Genomic DNA, 6,251 nt, shown 5'->3' with positions numbered 1-6,251 from the left:
GCCGGAATTGCTCCCTGTGCTTCCCCTAGAAGCATTTTCTGACTTCTCTCTGTAGGGCCCTGGAGAGGTCCAGGTAATAGCTACCACTCACCCTTCCCTGTGGGTTTTGACTTGTACAGTGAGCAGAGCCCACCCCATGCAGCTGGCAGCCAGGTCTGATTTGAGCATGAGCTCCATGAGGGCTCCAAGGTGTGGGTCGGTGGGGAGGATGATCAGGACCTCCAAGGGGTCCAGGTACAGGTCTAGTGACCCAACTTTGAGGAGAAAAGAGTGCTGAGAATGTGTGGTCTAGAGGGGAGGATGGGGCCAGGCAGAACCGTACTGACCCCTATTTAACTGGACAATGATGGAGATACCCCCTGCCACCCTGGAGCAAGTCCCAGACCCCAGAGTGCCTCTTCCATGAGTTGAGACACCAGAGTCTGCTTCTGAAAGGCAATTGGCTCCCTGGATCCTTCATATCTCTTTTGATCTCACTGTAATGTTCCTCTTTTGATAAGACTTCAGGAATATTCAAGAACGGTGACATTTGGGGCCAAGGTGAAGTATGATTTCTCTTGCCCCTCCCAGTCTTTCTACCTCAAAACTCTCCTTCCAGGGGCACAAACCACCCAGTGTCTTGGGCCAAGAAACTCAGGGGCACCCTCAATTCCTGTCTCGCCCATTTCTCCACCCCATCCATCCTGTAGGTCCCATTTGCTCTTCCTCCAAAACACTTCCAGGATCCAAACCCTTCTCACCATCTCCATAGCAGCAGTCCATTTGCCCCATCTCTCTCACCTCTTGCTGGACCAAGGGCAGAACTTCCTAAGTATTGACCCTGCCCCACCACTTGGCCCCAACACAGCAGCCCTGGGTCGACCTTCACCCTCTACGACTACCTGTGCTCCTGCTTCAAGTGCAGACCCACAGGACCCAGCACCACTCCAGTTCCTGCACCTACTTTAAGTTCAGACTCACAGTACCCAGCACTACTCCAGTTCCTGCATCTGCTTCAAGTGCAGACCCACAGGACCCAGGGCCACTCCAGTCCGTGCACCTGCCTCAAGTGCAGACCCACAGGACTCAGGGCTGCTCTAGTGCCCTGTCTTCCCTCTCTTACCACAGGTCTCTGGTGGCCTGGCCTTCTCATACTCATCAACACCCATATGTCCTGTTTAGGGTGATGCTCTTGCATCAGGCTCTGGAAGGATCTCCACTCACATTACTGCTCCCCTCTCCTCCTGGCATCCATGTGGCTAGGCAGAGCTGTCTTCCTTGGCACTCTCTTCCTGGTGTGTTTCTGGTTATGGTGGGCCACAAGAAAGATTCCTGTGGAGGGTGGAGGGTGGAGGGTAGAGGGAGGTGGGTTCAGCTCATGGGTGGAGGCAGTTTCTGACTGCAGCTGCTCTGCCTCCTGGCGTCCTCCCTCAGCACTGTGCACTCCTGGGCCAGCGGTGGGTGTTTGGATCTGTGACCAAGAGCCCGGCTTCTACAAAGCACCTGTATCACCATGCTCAGAGGTGGCAAGAAGAGAGAAGCTCAGCCCGTCCTTATGGGCCCAGCCATGCCTGGGGTCCTTACTCTCTCCCACCTCCCTCCTCCCACCAGGCATCACTGTCCCTTTCCCACTACTTGCCCCATGCACTGCAAGCTCCTCACAGGGATGCTTCACCAGCTCCACAAGTGCAGTGTGAGGTCAAATCCCTGCAGAAAAATTCCCTTATATGTGTGCATGTGTATATGAATGTATATGTGCATGTGTACACACATGTATATATACAGGCATATATGTAGATGTATATAAGCACATGAACACATGATCTGCAAAAATATGCACACACATGTATACATGTATCTGCACTTCTATGTGCATATGCACATGGGTATATGTATACGTACATGTATATGTATGTGTGTTTCAGTGTATGTATGTGTTTATGTAAATGTATGTGTATACTAATATCTGTGTATGTGTAGATATGCATGTACGTGCACACGCACATGTACGTGTATATGTATATTTATGTGTGTGCATGTGTACACACACGTGTATCCATCAATGTGTACATGTGTATATGTTATGTATACATGTATATCTATGTGTCCATATATGTGTGCATATATATCTATGTGTATGTGTACGTGTATATGTGTGTGTACTTCCATGTGTGTATCTGCATGTATGTATATGTGTGCACATGTGTGTGCAGGTGTGCATGCACAGTCTCCTGGGGGCTCTGTTTCTCTCATTGAACTTTCTCATCACTTAGGTGTCAACTTGAGTGTCCTGTGCTTGGGCCTCCTGCCAGCCTGAGGGTGGGTTTCCCTCCTCCATCCCCAGCCGGTCACCTTCTGTCTTCAGCACTCTCATGGCACCTGCAATGAGATGATTCCTCTTGGTGTAATGTGCTCTGCATGTCTCCGTCTGGGAGGCTCCTGTCTCCTCAGGGCCAGTGCTGAAAGCACTGCAGGAAGCCCAGTGACCGTGCAGGGGCTGGCACTCGGTGCGGTTTGAGGCTGGCCTATGGCTTCCTCACTTGCCAGAGGAGGAATCTGGAGTTGGAGGTGGTAGAGTGGCTGCTCAGGGCCGCGCCTCTGACTCACTGTCCAGTGCCCCCTTCCCTGCATGGCTGGCAGGCTGCCTGTGTGCTCCTTGGTGACTGAGGGCCCTGCCTCTCCTCCACGTGGAGGATGCATGCAGCCTGTCAGCGTCCTCAGAAATGGCTCCCTGGATGCCACCAAGACAGAAGCAATATCCAGGCACCCGATGGGGCTGGTGCAGCTGTCTCGCCCAGGAAATGCTGTTGTTTGTACTTGCTTTGTTCCCTAGGGGCCTCACGTTGGGAGCACGGCTCTGAGGCTGGCAGGGAGAAGGGAGCTATGGGTGTGGGTTGGGCCACGGTCCCCCACAGTCCCCTGAGGATGCCCCACTCTGCTCCCTCCTGGTGGGCTGAGAAGGTGGGCAAACACCAAGGGAACAGCTGGAGTCTGCAGCCAAGTCAGAGAGGAAAACCTTTTCTTCCCTCCCTTTGCTGCCAGGAGGGTCTCCTGAGCCACCTGCTCTGAATCCTGAAATAACTGCACATTCAGAGGGGCTGGGTGCTGAGATGTTGCTCTTCTGCACAGGAAGGAATCCAGAAGCACTGGCAGAAGGTTACTTTGTAGAAGAGCATGAAAGCTCCAGAAAAGGGCCTTGACTCTCCCTGCTGCTAATAAATTTCAGTTGCTGCAGCAAGATAATTCTGTGTGTTTGCTCACGTGCACGTGCGTGTGTTCTGGAGTTTCAGGGGCTGGAGTGGTGCCTGTTGGTCTGGGGAGTTTATGGATATTTGGCAGGCTGGGTGGCTCAGCAATTGGGGCTGGGCACGTGCCTGGCTGGGCAGCCGTGGACGATCCCTCTCGTCCTGCCCTCTCTCGCCTCGAAGCTCCGGCTTTAGTCCCTGTCACCATTGATTTGTGTCTCAGGAGCCTCCCGGGGATTTTCAATTTGCAGAGATGGCTGGACACATTAAAAAGCAAGTGGCTGAAGGTGGTGAGCACTGACCACGACCTTCACCCTGGAATGCAGCTGCTTCGTTTTGAGGTTGTGTGGAACCTCGAATTGCAGCTGAAAGTGGCCTTTTCTCCCCCTACAAAGAGACTAAAATCTCTAAATGCATTCTGGCAAGAGGGACAGCTGCCTCTTTATCCTTAAAATGGAGAGTGCTGTTTCCGGGGCCCCTGATGGGCGGGAGGGCCCAGCAAGTCTTGGCCGCCAAGCCTGTCTTAGGCTGGAGGACAGCTGCTTCCCCCATGACCTCACCCCATCAATTTCTCCCAATCTGCGCCTGCTGAGACATGCACAGAGATCAATACTCCAGCAGTCTTCTAGAGGGAAGTGGGAGGCAGAGAGCGGGAGCCCAGGCCCCAGCCCCAACCCATGGGCTGGGGGTCCAGCACGTGGCCACCCAGGACTAAGCAGGAGGCACTGAGGCTACAAAGTGAACTGAGTCAGTGCAGAAGCAAGGCCATGTGGGAGCAGGGCCCAGGGCGCCAGGGGACTGAGGGTCGAAGCCAGATTGCAAAGAGCCTGTGGGTGGGAGGGTGTTGGAGAGGCTGGACGAGAGGGGACATGGGGTCACACCGTGCCATGGGAGAAGGCTCATGGCAGCTGTTGGCTCATTGCCAGGAGTGAACTCAAATCCTGCCCCACCCCTGGGACCCTGCCCCTGTCAGTAGGAAAGCCCTTCTCTCTGGCCAGAGGCAGAACCCCAAAGCCAAGATGGTGACGAGCATGGGTTGGCCACAGCATGGATCACGGGAACCCAGTGCATTGAAGGTGGACACAATCAATAATTCACAAGGGCAGGGACATCACCTGCAGTCCTCAGAGCTGGGCCCCAGGAGCCCGCTGGCCACTGTGACCCGTGTGTCTCCCATTGCTCTGGACATGCAGGTCCTGGGTCTTCCTCTCATGGCACAGTTTGACCCCATGTCCCCTCTTGTCTAACATCTCAAATAGCTGCCCATCCATGGCTCTTCGCAATCTGGCTTTGACCCCCATCCTCTGGTCCCTGCTCCCCACGTGGCCTTGCTTCTACACTGGCTCAGTTCAGTTTGTGGCTTCAGTGTCTCCAGCTGAGTTCTGGGCGGCTGGTAAGTGTTTGTTGAATGGCTAAGTGAGTTTCTGGGAGGCCCCACGTGACCTCCACAGCCCCATTGGCATCTTGCTACCATCTGAACATTTTACCTTGAGCTGCTGTGGCCCAGGGCCTCTGTGCAGAACACATGCTTGGTTATTTCCACCATTTGAAATGCTGCACATCCTCCAGAACCCCATTCAAATGTCACCTCCTCCAGGAAGCCTTCGGTGTGCCTCCAGCCAGGGCTGATCCTTCGCTCCCCAGCTCCTGGAACATGGTGCTGTTTCATAGCCTTCCCAGTGGCGAGAAGCACCTCTCTCCAGCCTGGATGGGCTCATGGGTTTCTGGATTCGCCATGCTGCTGGGAGAGGGGCTTGGCCCCCAGGCAGGCAGGTCACAGCATTTATTTCAGTGATTGAAAGAAAGCATAAAGGATGATCTTGCGTTCTCGCACCACTGTGCTTCTCGGCCAAGGAGGGCCCAGCCCATGTCAGCCTCAGGTCCTGATAAGCACATGTCCATTCGACCAGGCAGTGAGTGGTCCCTGGCTTCCTAATTCCCTCCTTGGGCCCTTGCCCACCTGGATCCTGAGACCTGATCTTGCCTCCTCCCCTCGAAGCTCCTCTCAGGAATGAAGACCAGTATTCCTGGGGTCCCTCCAGCTGAGAAAAAGCCGTCTCCCATATGTTGCCTGCCTGGAGTGCAGCCCCTGAGCTGGCCCCACATGGCCCAGGGTACCAACCCCCTGTATGCCTGGAAATGAGATCCCAAGGCTCTGGGTCCTGTGGGTCTGGCAGGATGATGGAACACCCTCAACATGGCAACAGCTGTCTTGGCAACACAGCAGGAGCAAAAGCAGCTTCGGGGAAATGGGAGAATCTGTCTCAAGGCATTTGCCGAGTTAGCAGAAGAGAGTGTGTGGACTCCGGGGATGAGGGGGTGGGGAGCAAGTCCTGAGGCTGCAAGCATTGGACAGCACCACTGCAGGCCGCTGGAGCCCTCCTGCCTCAGCTGCTCCTCCCTGCTCAGGCTGCTCCTCTCTGCTCAGATTCTTCTCCCTGGTCAGGTGCTGCTTCTTGCTCAGATGCTCCTCCCTGGTCAGGTGCTGCTTCTTGCTCAGATGCTCCTCCCTGCTCAGATGCTCCTCTCTGCTCAGATGCTTCTCCCTGGTCAGGTGCTTCTTCTTGCTCAGATGCTCCTCCCTGCTCAGATGCTCCTCCCTGGTCAGGTGCTTCTTCTTGCTCAGATGCTCCTCCCTGCTCAGATGCTCCTCCCTGGTCAGGTGCTTTTTCTTGCTCAGATGCTCCTTTCTGCTCAGATGCTCCTCCCTGGTCAGGTGCTTCTTCTTGCTCAGATGCTCCTCCCTGCTCAGATGCTCCTCCCTGGTCAGGTGCTTCTTCTTGCTCAGATGCTCCTCCCTGCTCAGATGCTCCTCCCTGGTCAGGTGCTTCTTCTTGCTCAGATGCTCCTCCCTGCTCAGATGCTCCTCCCTGGTCAGGTGCTTTTTCTTGCTCAGATGCTCCTTTCTGCTCAGATGCTTCTCCCTGGTCAGGTGCTGCTTCTTGCTCAGATGTTCCTCCCTGCTCAGATGCTCCTCCCTGCTCAGATGCTCCTCCCTGGTCAGGTGCTTCTTCTTGCTCACATGCT

Source organism: Cynocephalus volans, chromosome 16 (genome assembly GCF_027409185.1).
Source record: "Cynocephalus volans isolate mCynVol1 chromosome 16, mCynVol1.pri, whole genome shotgun sequence".
NCBI classification, from domain to species: Eukaryota; Metazoa; Chordata; class Mammalia; order Dermoptera; family Cynocephalidae; genus Cynocephalus; species Cynocephalus volans.
Note: the sequence above shows the minus strand (reverse complement) of the source record.